Raw genomic sequence first — 13,402 nt, forward strand, 5'->3', positions numbered from 1 at the left:
TTGGGTTGGAAGTGACCTTAAAGATTATCCAGTTCCCAACTGGAAGACCTTCCACTAGACCAGAGCTTCGTCCAAGCTGGCCTTAAATGCTTCCAGAGATGGGGCATCCACAGCTTCTCTGAGAAACCGGTGCCAGTGCCTCACCACTCTCACAGGGAAGAATTTTTTTCTGATATCTAATCTAAACCTGCACTCCATGAGGTTAGAGGTCCCCCTTATCAAAAGTCTCTCTCCAGCTCTCTTGTAGTGCCTTTAGGTACCGGAAGGGCCTCTAAGGTCTCCCCACAGCCATCTCTTCTCCAGGCTAAACAACTCCAACTTTCTCAGGCTGACTCCCTGGGGGAGATGCTCCAGCTCTCTGAACATCTTCATGGCATCTGCTGGACTTGCACCAGCAGGTCCATGTCCTTCTTATATTGGCGGACCTACAGCTGGATACATTACTCCAGAGAAGAGTAGAGGGGGAAAATCATCTCCCTCAACCTGATGGCCACACTTCTTTTGATGCTGCCCAGGATACAGTTAATTTTAGTATTCTAACTATTAGTGAAATCCCAAGCTGGAATATGCTGAATTTGCATAAAGCTTGTCCACATGGTTTGATACAAAAATTCTAGAAAATTAAAAATTTGGACCAGTCCTAGGGGCTCTGAGATGGAGAGAGGAGAGTTAAATGCTCAAATCCCAGAGAAAGAAATTCTTGGGCTTCAGACCAATTGCTTTGCATCTCTGCAAAAAGCTGGAATTTTCCAAGCATTGAAATTTGTATTTCAACATCTGTTTTACTAGGAAACATGGACCCAGATGACCACAAGCCTCTTTGAAACTCTCTCTTTATGGTGCTAAGCTTTATCCCTTTTTTTTTTTGAAGGAGAAAGGAGGAGAAAAATGTCACTGAAGTCACTTCCCGTGGTACTCACCATCACAGACATCACACATCAGCATCAAGTAGTGCTTTGAATATGGCAGTCCAAATGGTCAGGAGGATGCCATCAGGACCTTCAGCTCTCTCCTGCATCTGTTGGGATGGCTCAGTTTTAGCATCTGTGGACTGCAGCTCAGGAAAATAGAAGTGTCTGTTTAAAACACTGACACAAGATGTAAATCCATCTAGAAGAAAAACATGGTTTTGTCAGAGAAGACTTGGCCTGGGGAAGAGCTAGTCTAAGCAAACCATGGCTTGGTCTGTACCATCTTTCAGTGCAAGCCAAGAAAAGCATCTGCGTCTTGGCTTTGCAGGACGAGGCTCAGAAGCACAAGCCACTCAAAGTTATAAGCAGAAAAGAACAATCAAGAAAATCACCAAAAGAGGAAGTAATATGTTGGCATCTCCCAGGTCTGACCATGGTTTTACTGATCGTTATGTCCTGCAGAGTAGCTTTGGCAATTTGATAAATGTAATTGATTTTCATAAATGGAGACTCCAAGCAACATATTTTTGAGAACTGTCTATCAGTTTCTCTCATAACTAAGTGTATTTCTATTTAGGTATTGACTGTTCCTGTTAGAGGCTGTGAGTCAAGAGTGGAAGTGCCTGAGAAAAATGCTCTGCTGTAGTCAGTCCATGATCGTGAACTTCATAATGAGCGAAGTTTTGTTGCTTTAATGATGCAGCAGGTAGTTCCTTCAGGTAGTTCCTTTCAGGTAGTTCCTTTCAGCTCTGGGATCTCTGAACCATTGAAACTTTGGCTGTGGTAGTTTAAGAAAAAAATACCAGCTGCAGATGGTTTTGTCCTTCATTGTCCTACTTCGGCCCTGATTAGTCCTAGGGCAGGAATATTTTAGCTGTTAAGGAGGGAAGGTGATTTGTAATCAATGTGTACATTGGCATTAACAGTTCACAAAAGAGAACTAACTCTAATCGCAGAAAGATCACAGCTGATCTACATTTGCATCACTCGCTTTTGATGTATTTCTCCTGAGAAACACCAGCTGTACATTGATTTTTCTACGCTGAATGTGATAAAAGATGGACAACGATGCTCTGCTTGTCACATTTCAACTCTTTCCTCCATACAGTGTTTTCAGGTGTGCTTCCATTGCTCAGAAATGCCATCAGGGATCTCTGGTCTTTGTGGTTTGCTGTGCACATTGAACCCTAGAGTCTGGGATCTGAAGGTGTATCTGTCTGGGGGGATACCAGTTGGGGGTAGTAGGAAATTCCCAGTGAAACTCTTTGGGAATTCATAGAATCATAGAACAGTTTGAGTTGGAAGGGACCTTGAAGACCATCTAGTTCCAACCCCCCTACCATGGGCAGGGACACCTTTCACTAGCACAGGTTGCTCAAGTCCAGCCTGGACTTGAACATTTCCAGGGATGTGGGAAGTGCCCTGGACTTATTCATTTGCACCTCACAAAAGGAGTACCGAAGACCACCATTCTGGCCACATCTCATACGGTTTTGCAGTGGTTTAAATTTAAAACTAGGAGAAATGCAATGGTGATTTGGGTTTGGCTGGTTCTGGGAGAATTCTACAATAAGCTACTCAGAAATTTTATTGAGTGTCCATTGTTAATCAAAACCCTTGATGTCTTGGGATGGTAACAGAAGAAGGTTAATTTAAGCTGATGACATCATTCTTTGAGACAGCTGAGCTCCCTGTTGCTCCTTGGTGAGGCACATAAATGTTTCTGTGGGCACGTGAGGATGCACCACAACCTGACAAGATTTGGTCCACACAGTTGATAGGGTTACAAAGGGATTCAGTTGCCTCTAAAACCCAGCACCTTTGTTTGGTTAGCTGGATCTGGACTGCCTTGATGGTTTTGCTTAGAGGCTGAGCTAGTGCAAATGAAAACAACAATAGAGCCTTTTGAGGTGGTATCGGGTGTCTGACACATCCCTATGGCGCCAGGTGACATGATACAAGACCTGTTCACTCCTGCCCTGAGAGAGTGGCAGCTGTAGGACAGCAGGAAAGCCCAGCCAGCACCTCACATAGCACTGGATGGTTGTACTTGGACAGCAACTGCATTTCTGTTCCCTCCTTCGGGAGCTCAGATACACATCTCACATGCAAACACCTAATGCAGACACCTAAATGTAGGTACCTTAATTTCAAACTCAGTCCAATCATTTTATAGCCTTTTTGTTCAGTGTGTTTTCTACCTCAGGATATTCTAATAAACATTTTGCCACATATCTTAAAAATTAGAGAAAGACAGGTTGCTCCTGTGCTGGGATACAGACGCTTGGCATCTCCATATTTAGGTGATGGATGGCAGTGACCCAAAAATGTCACATCAAATATTACTAAATAAAATGTAAAAAATTTGTTTAAGCAAAAAAAACCCAACAAACAAAACAAAACAAATCAAATCAAAACAGCTGTATCTTCTACTAAAGAAATGCACTTCAACATATATGAGCAGTCTATGTAGGTAGAGGAAAAGTCAGATTTTTAAGTCAAAACAATCTAAACTTTATTTGTTGAGGGCAAGATATGAAGGTGGCACTGATACCCATGCCAACAAGTCCTGCAAAGGATCTTGAGGCTTTCACATATACCAGAGAGGCATAACTAGGTATTATATCAATAAGTTGTTGCAGGAAGAGTTTTGCAATTCAATCTGACTGATGACCCAAACACATGGAAACAGTCATGGAAGTTGGAGAATGGCTGAAGACACCACATGGCTTTTGAGATGGGCACCTGGACCTCCCTCTCACCCCAGACCAGTGAGCACCCCAGCTAAGCTACACATCCACAGCTGCCAAACCAGACACCCTGGAAACACAGGTAATTTGGATCTCATACTTATTTCTGGGGTTTTTTGCTTGTTTGTATGCTTGTTTGTTTTACTTAGATGAGTAATATTACCTCTGTGTGCAAAAAAAAGTAAGGATTTCTGTGAACAACAGGAAACTCATGCCTGAGAGGATCATCACATCAATATTTACTGCAGCCTGCAGCCTGCAGTGATCTCTGCCTGCCTGTGATTTGCTGTTATGCACCAAAACAAGTTGCAGGGAAGGGAAAATATAAATTTTATCAATATGGTGTCTGAAACGAGACCTCAGCTTATCAAGAAGTTGTGAAGGTGAAAGGTGGAAACATAGAGGAGGAAAACAGAAATAAGCAGAAGAACATGCTGGGCCATATGGGAGGAGTTGGACTGGTGAGAAGTTGAAGCAGTTGATGTGGGGTGCATAGTCTGATCACTGGTGGCATTTGGGTCCCTCATGGATTTGCACAGGGTCACAAGCTGGTTACACACTAAAACAGATGGACCACATGATTATCTGGAAAAGACACAACAGAGTCACTGCTGGATGTGAAAGTCTATAGCTATGCTGAAGGGCAGCAGCGATCATGAATTACTTATTGAGAAGATGACGAATGCATTAAAGCCCAAGGGAAAGATGGGTGACACTGGAGTTAAATTTGATCCTGCAAAGTTAAAAGGCACGGCTTTGAGAGAGACAGAGGAGGTAATGCTTGGAGAGCATTTCAGGCCATTAGTGTGGAATGATAAAGAAACCTCAGTAGAGACCAGATGGGAAATATTTAAGGAAGCAATAGAGAACACAGTAGGGACCTTATTGGGAGGCCTAAGCAAACAAGGAGGAGCTGGACAAACATCAAAACAAAAGCATTAGAAGGAAAATGCAAACAGAGCCAAGGATTATGGGAGAGTGGAAACAAAAACACAAAACAAAGCAGAGGAAAATTTCCAAAGGCAAGTAAACCTCTTTAGGGTATAGAGAAGCACCAGGAAAACAAGGTGTGAAATTGAGATGGAAGAAGATTGTGCTCAATGGGAATAACACTGTGCCTGTGCTAAGAGCACGAAGAGGAGTCCTGGTGGCCTGGGAGCAAATGTAAGAGAGAAGGGGGAGCCATGGAAAGAGCAATTGGCTGAACACTCTCATCACCATCCCTGCAGGGATTTAAAAGGTGTGTAGATGTGGCTTTTAGGGACATGGTTTAGTGGTGGGCTTGGCAGTGTCGGGTTAAGTTGGCCTCAATCACCTTAGAGATCTTTTCCAACTGAAGGATTCTATGATCTACCTGGATACAATCGCTCCAGACCAAGATCAAGAGTTTGGCTTGTAAGAAAAAATAAGCCATCAGTTCTGAGATGATGAAACAGAAAGGCCTCTGCAGTAGCCCTTCCATCTTTTAGCCACATATGCAGCCACAGAACTGTTAAAGATCACCCCACAACTAAGGAAAAGAGGAAGGTTCAAAACTAATGCACGTTACTGCCACCAGCAAAACTACAAAGACATACATTAAAAGGCAGTGGGGAAAATCCCAATGGAAGTAATTGATGAATGGTTAAAGCAAATTGCATAGGAAGCAAGTGGTGAAAAATGCTGAAGTGTGGGAAGGGATTAGATTAAATATCCGTGCTCTGACTATGAGTACAAAAAGAGTAAGGATGGTGATTAAAGGTGCTTTTGAGGATCTGTATTTTGAGAGACGCACCATGGAAAGTAAGAAAATTAGACATTTTCCAGCTAAAAACATTGTAACTACAGTTGCTCTGCAGAGCAGTAAGGAGGAAATTAAGTAATGGCCTCAAGTCAGAAGGCTGCTAATGTTTCCTCATCTTCCCATATTGTGCAGTAACAATCCAAACTGAGATGAATCTCATGGACACAGGTCTTATCATTAAGATCCTCATCTTATGCAAATGACACCAAGCAATTACACAAACTTGCAATAATCATGCAGGAGTAAAGACAGCAATTGGAGAGACAAAAATGCAGGAGAAGAACTAAAAGATTAATTTGTATTTCTCAGGCAGCACATGCATACCTGAGGTCTTCCTCCAGAAGAGGTTTTTAAAGACATATTCCTTTGGTAATGCTCCTGTGTAGAAAATCACAGCCTCAGAGACTAAGGCATCTTCATGGAGATGCATCAGTCTGAGATACCCACAGCATTGCCCTGGGCAACTGGGTCACCTGCCCTCAGAGGAGTGAGTATCAAACAGAAGGAACCATGGATGTCTTTGGGCAAAAGCAGATGCAGAGCAGAGCCATTTTAAGATTAATAAAGAAGAAAAGGGAGAGGACTCAGGTCAAGAGAAGAAAAGGACCAAGGAGAAAATTGCAACAGCTTTAAGAAACCCTAGTCTCAGCTAACCACTCTTTCATCCAAATAATCCCTAAAAACATTAATAATTTAGACAATAGAGTCCAGTAGCCTCACCAAAACACTCAGTGGGAAAATGTTATAGGCAGATCCAGCAGAAAATCATTGCATTATTCAGGGGAAAAGATAATCTGTCAAGAGACCCAGCTTTGTTGGCAATACAGCCTCATCACAGCTGGCACAGACAAATGTGGTTTTATTTTAGCAGGAATAATAATCACAAGCCCCACCAGCGCAGCAAAGTGGCACTTCAGGTGTTTTTACGTCATTTACAGTGCTGCTTCCTGGAAATGTGCCTCCCAGTAAAACAGAGCTGCCTTATATTCCTCGGCTTTTATCTTGGGATAACTCAGACACTTCCACTACTCCCAGAAGGGAAATGTAGCTTTTCTCTCCCGTGGAGTCCACTCTCTGCTCTGCAGCTCCCTGGCACTCTCTGAGTCATCAGTATGCTTCAGAGGAAACCAGGGGGCTCAGGGTTTGGAATTTGGGATTTGAGATTTGGGTGGAAAGTGATCTCCTGGGGAGCTTTGCTGCAGGCAGGAGGGCAGAGAAAGAGTAAAAGGAAGTGAAGGACAGAGATGAAACTGACCAAATAGGTAGGGTTTTGCCCACAGATATTAAATACAATAATCCTCAAAAAATCAGCAAGACTTCTGGGCCATTATATGGCCTATGCCTTGCTAGCTTAATCCCACAATTTGAGACAGAAAACATCACATTTCCAGCTATAAAACACTTCTGCCCCATCATACCCAGCTGTGTGTAACTATGTCTTGTGCTACAGAGGCAGCTTTCAGCTTTCCATTCCCAGTGTTTACATCCCCATACATTTAGGCAGAGCAACTGTATCTTCATTCAGCTTCTGTTTGGCAAGAAAAGTCAAGCAAGACTCACACCTTTGACCTACATGTTTACTTCTTGATGGGGAATGGATGAATAAAAGGAAGGCAACACACCGAGCTCAGTGCTCAGGAGGGAAAACAAGAGGATCATTGTTTGCTGCACTGTGAAACCAGCTTCTCATTGCTGGACTTCCTCAGGTCACCCTTGCCAAGGTTGGTGTTAAGTCAGGATGATGTCAGGAGCTTCAGCAAGTCCCTTTCCCTCTCTGCATCCTCTTCCCATCCAAAGATGTGTGCGCCTGTTCCTGCTCTTCACGGAAGACACCATCCCTTATTAATCCATCTATCATTTCAATGGAGACTTCTGCTGCTCTTATCTCTTGCAGCAGAAATAAAGTCTACTTGTTGATGAGGGACCGCAATGCTGGGGTCAGGCTCTGGTAGCAGCTAATGCCACCCCACACATCCTTCTGTGAGGAAGACCAGCTTCTGGCTTTACCATTAAATCTTGGGCTTTCTCTGGAGCTCGCTCTTCGTAACACCAGAAAAACCATAGAATTGTTTGGGTTGAAAGGCACCTTTAAGATCATCTCATTCCAACCCCCTCTGCCAGGTGGGGACACCTTCCACTACACCAGGTTGCTCTAATCCCCCTGCACCTTGGACTCAAACGCTTTCAGGCGATGGGACATCCACATCTTCTCTGGGCAGCCTGTGTCAGTGCCTCACCATCCCCACAGTAACGAATTCCTTACACAACCAATATCCAGTCTAAAGCCATCCTTGTTCAGTTTAAGGATGACGTAAATCTTCTAAGCATTGCTGACAGCTCTCTGCTTGTTTCATTATGACCCCATCCTTGGGTTCACAAGGGTTCTGGTATTGTTGAGCATACATTTTGGAACATGAACAAATAGCCAATGGATCAATGTTCACTGGGACAAACTTGCTGAGATGAAATATTGGCTTCATTTGTTAAACTTTAATGATTGACCTGCCTGGCAAAGCCTAGAATGCAATAACTCCCATTTCTCTGGGAAAATTAGCTATTGGGTAATTACACTTTAGGCTCAATGAACGTTGTTTCTTTAAAAGCATTTCCTTGCCACACAGTTAAAAGTACCTGTAATTAAACCTCAGAGGAACACATCACAGATTTAAGGTCTGAGGTTTGAATGACAGCTTCCCACAGCAGCTTCTTCCCACATGGAGATGCCGGCTCATGAAGTCAGCATATGTACGTCCTTTGGGGAACTGGGCAATGAGAGGAGGCTGCAGCATAAACAGACTATCTATTAAAGCAGGAAAAGATGCATATGTCATCTTGTCTGAGATACATACTGTGCTCGGTTACCATGGCAATGGACATTACAGGTAGCTTCAAGGGAGGGGAAGAGTGATTAGCGGACAGATAAGGGGGAAGACTGTGCTGTGCCCTCTCTAGCCAGAGTATTTTCATTAAGATTACAAGAAGCAGGATCTAGATATTAGACAGTAGGTGTTTGCATTCTTGTCCTAATCTAACTTTAAAAGTATCAGTGACAAGGGCGTCCCTTGCTTCCCTCAGCAGGCAATTCCACCAGATGAAAGATTTTCACAGTATCTGGCCTCCTGTTGTCTTTATTTCCCACTCTATAGGGATTAATCTTCTCAATTGACAAGCTGAAGCGTGCCAAATCAATATTTTCTTTTGAAATTTGGCTGTTCAAAGGCTAACTTCATTGAGTAATGATTTTGTGCTTTGGGCTAAAAACTTGCTTCGAAGGCTTCAGTGCACAGGTGAATTTTTCCTTTCAAAGTAAAAGAGAAAAATTTCATAATCATTTTAGCTGAGACTAGAGAAAAGTAGAAGAATAGAAAAAATGTTGCCTTTTATTGGGACTGGGGTTATTTTGGTCATTTAGCCTGGTTTGTGAACAAAATGATGCCTATGTGGTCTTTTGCCTAGCATTTAAACATCAACATTTTTAAGCATGTTGGCCATTATCATCCCACTTTCAGAAAATGGTCTTTGCCACTCTCTGAGGGTAGGAAGCTCCTACAAGTTTCATTAATATCATCAACCAGGGAAAAGGAGAATTCAAGGCAAATTAAAGGAGAATTAAATGCAAATTAATCTATCTTAATGGGTCCCTTAATGGAAAGGCAATTTCTTATTCATCCTGCAAGGCAGCAGCCAACGAATCAGCCAGGAAATACCTACTGGTCCACCAGCCAGTACTCAGGGCCCTACCAGCACAGCTGTAGGTTGCCCTTTCCTGACCAAAACTGTAGGGAACAGGGGAGAACTGCAGGATGCAAATGTTCATGGGACTAGGAAATCAGGTTGCATTGCTTATGGAGTGACAAAAGTATGTCAACAGCTTTCTCCAACAACAGCATTTAAAAAATAAAATAATCTAAATCTTGTCTATTGTTTCCTTTTTCCCCACAATTCATGTTGCTGCAGGGCTTGTTTCAGCAACCGACTTGTACCCCCACATTTAACAAGGGCCACAGGTGTTTAGTGAAACACATGATCCTCTGTAGATGTGAAGTCAATGGAGATTTAACAAATTCAAAATATTATGTGAGTTTTAGAGCTTTCTGGGATGAAATCTGGATGTTGGAGTCTTGGAGCAAAGAACTCCAAAGGTCTCTTCCACCCTAAATTTTTCTTCAAATTTGGATCTTAAGATCTGTCTCTGTAGTCTGTATGCATGGTACACAGCTCTTGCCTTAATCCCCCTTGGTTCTCACCTTGCCAATGTACGTTAGCCTTATTTTCCAGACCAGAATGCTAGAGAATTTTCAAGTTTCTGGTTTTTTTGGATAAAGGACCTCAACTCATGCTGCAATAACATTTTTGGGGATGAGATGTCCAAAGCATCTTGCAGCATCAAGTAGGGTGCACATTCCCTGAATGCACCACTCAGACTCTTTTGGTATGGATTGATGGATTAAATATGGGCCAGACAGTCTGGCTTTGACTTCAGAGATTTCCACCTTCTCAAAGGGATTCTGCTTCTATCCATTTGATATGGGAAATAGAGACAAAGAAACCTCTAAGTATTTAGGAACTAAAGATAAGGAACTAAGTGAAAATCCCAACACGGTGTTAGAAAGATGCAAACACCCTTTCAATTTACAGTTACAGGTTGATTTCTTGATACCAAATTGAAACAGTTCCAAAAAACTGGGAAGAAAACCAAATATTTTTCTTTCCTTCCTTCTTTGTGTGACCTTAGGAACTTTCACGACTTCAGGTAGCATTCGACATAGCTGAGGAGGTGACCTTTCACCAACAGAATGAATTTAATCTACCAATACCATTGCAAAAACAGGTCTTGAAAGCATAAAAGGGTTTTTCCATTTGTTGGCCCCAGAGCTTAACCATGGATCATAGCAGAAAAATCTCAGGATACATTGATTTGAACCAAGCAAACCAAAATATTTATTAATTGAAGAGCTAAATATTGACTTCATGTCAAAGTAAAGTAAATATCTGCAATAAGAGTCTCAACATTTATAAAAAAGAAACAAAAATTCCAGTGAGCAGCTTGCTAGGAAACAACCACCCACTTCCAGGAGCAGCTAATACAAGCAGATGGACAAAAGCCCACACTTCCCTTGGGTGGGCTATTTAGGCTCCACAATACCTGCAAAGAAGATGCTTGGCCCCAGTGTGGGAATAAAACTATTGTAAGTGCCCAAGCCTCCTCCACTGTCCATGGAGAGACAAATCTAGTACAAGGGCATGTAGTGACAGGACAAGAGGGAATGGTTTTAAACTGAGAGTTGGTTTAGAATAGAAATTCTTTACTATGGTGAGGAACTGGCACAGGCTGCCCAGAGAAGATGTGACTGCCCCATGCCTAAAAGTGTTCGAGGAGAGGGCTGGCCTGCCTTTCTGATGTTGCATTTTAATAAAAATGCATAAAAGAAGGTCTCCTCAGCTCAAGGGAGCTGAAATCCATAGACCCCACTAGCCAAAACAGTGTCAAATCCACCAGGCTATGGAGCAGTTGGGGTGAGGGGACAGCAGGGACAGAGGATAAACAGTGAGGCAGAGGGTCTCTTCTGTATCTCTTGGTCAAGCTGAGTCACCAGACACTAAGGGGAGCAAAATTCATGTGGCCACGCAGGACGAATGGGTAAGAGGAACCTTGACCCTTGCCTCCACCAAGAGGAGCTGGCTTCTGCCTCTTTTCCCAAATATGCGTATTTTTCCTACTGGCTCTCAGTCGATCCAGATATAACCAACATTGTGAGCAAAGAGGTGACAGTTTTCCACACCAGTCCATTGGTCAATACAGACCAAGCAATTACTGGTGAGGGGGCTCACATCCACAGGACATGTCCAGTGACAAAGGGGGAGGATGGACCTACAGAAAACCCTGTAATTTTGACCAAGGCTGTACACACTAGAGTGTAATGTGTATCCAAGATTGCCACACTCCTCTGAATGAAGTAAAAACCACAGCTGCAAGTGTTTGTTTAAGTCTTGCTTGTTACAGGAGTTAAAAAAAATATCTTTACTTCTAATTCTGAGTTACTACAGGACTCCCACAAGGATGGGAAACAACAGAGCAGACAGGTGGACCTGCCTGATTCATATTTTCCCACTGGGAACTGGTGACAGTTGCTTGCTGCTATTGACAACATTTTGTGTAAACTTCTTGCAATAACTGAACTCTTCCACAAGGAAGCCTGCTGGCTGCTGCTGTGGGTTCTTCCTTCTGAGAAATCACACCAAATGCAATCCAGCTTGGACAGCTTCCTAAGCCATCTCTTCCACCTCAACCACAAAGGAGAGAGAGCATGAGCAATCCCTTGCACAGCCGCAAGGGAAGGCTCCCTCCCTCGCAGGAGTACTCTCATGCTGGGGAGAAGATCAGAGTTGGGCAATGCAAGGCACTGATCTGGCTTTGTGGCTTTTCCCAACAGTTTGGTGCATGACAACCCTCCTTTCCTGGGATTGCATAATTGGAGGAAGGGAAATGAGATCTCAGGGAGGGACTCAGAGATCATGGGGCAAAACTCCAACATTAGCTCTTCTTACTAATCCAGTTTATGTCATCCTCATTCTCACTTCTTTTCCCTGACATGTCTATTAGGATTCATTCAGGAGAAAGTCAGAGTGACTCAGATATCTTTTTTTTTTTGGCATAAGAATTGTCTGTATTCTAACAAGTCCAACCAGTCATGATGTTATCAGATGTTGAGAAACACAGAACTGAGCTGGTGTCTTCTGGGAACAGAAGATCCAAGGAAGGCTCAGCATGGTACTGGAAGAACTTAACTAGGAGAAGACATCCTACAGTTCCCAGACCTGCCAGGTCTCTGCACCAGCAGTACAGGAGGGCTATTTGGAGAGAGAAAATTCAAGTTCCATTTCCATCTTTCACCCTTCCCTGGTATCCCAGGCAGTGAACTGTTTGAGACAGACAGGGAAATTTGTGCACACACAGCATGGCTGGTTTTGCCTGTGAAGGTTCAGTCCATGGGTGTACCCAATTCTGGGGAAACCCTGCTTTACAAAAGTATACTGTCTTGTGGCAAAGAAATAGAAATAGTGATGGTGGGAAATATGACTTTAAGACCTTAAATGTCCTCTAAAAATGGTGTTATCATGATAGTTAACTCTTTGGTCTGCTGAAGGGTGCTGGAGGGCCACAAAGATGCTCGGAGGGCTGGAGCACCTCTGCTCTGGAGACAGGCTGAGGGAGGTGGGCTTGCTTAACATGGAGAAGACTCCGAGGAGACCTTAGAGCACCTTCCAGTGCCTAAAGGGGCTACAAGAGAGTTGGAGAGGGACTTTTGACAAGGACTTGTAGTAACAGGACAAGGGGGAATGGCTTCAAACTGTCTGACATGGGGGGATGTTTAGACTAGAATTTAGGAAGAAATTATTGTGAGGATGCTGAGACACCGGTACAGTTGTTGTTTGAAGTAGCTAAGAATCAGATGGATGCATAACTAATTTTGTATTAGCACCACATCACGGCTAATCCCTATCCCCAGATCACCCAGAATTGCCAGCTCTCTCCTTGTCATGACTTTGGTCAACTACATCAAACTGGGCAACTTTTTAATATATATATGTACATGCATATGTGTAATATATCTATATATGTAATATAGAGATATTATATATTAGCTGGATCTTAGCCTAAGGATTTAATTTTCAGTTTCTTCACCTTTGAACCAGCATTTTGCTTTACTAAGGCCAACACTGACATGGCAAAGGCCTAACATGAGGCATGGAAAAAATGAACAAAATGGAAAATTAAACAAAACTTTCCTTAACAAGTTCCCTGCTCAGAGCTATAAAAACCGAACAGTGTAAAGACCCTGCTGAATGGATCCTTACAAGAGACTGTTCATGTCTGGAGATACCACCGTGACATTTACATGGAAAATCACAACCCAGTTCAGGGGGTTTTCCCATGGTTTTCCCCAAAAAGCATT

General features: G+C 43.0%; 1 long non-coding RNA gene across 1 annotated transcript in view; it reads left to right on the forward strand.

Moving 5' to 3' along the window:
* LOC104690281 overlaps positions 1–10,706 on the forward strand; it is a 44,759-nt gene extending 34,053 nt beyond the window's left edge. The window contains exon 4 of the long non-coding RNA XR_005603254.1: positions 872–10,706. This is a non-coding gene — a long non-coding RNA (uncharacterized LOC104690281). The remainder of the gene's footprint in view (positions 1–871) is intronic.
* The last annotated feature ends 2,696 nt before the right edge of the window (positions 10,707–13,402 follow it).

This window comes from Corvus cornix, chromosome 1 (genome assembly GCF_000738735.6).
Source record: "Corvus cornix cornix isolate S_Up_H32 chromosome 1, ASM73873v5, whole genome shotgun sequence".
NCBI lineage: Eukaryota > Metazoa > Chordata > Aves > Passeriformes > Corvidae > Corvus > Corvus cornix.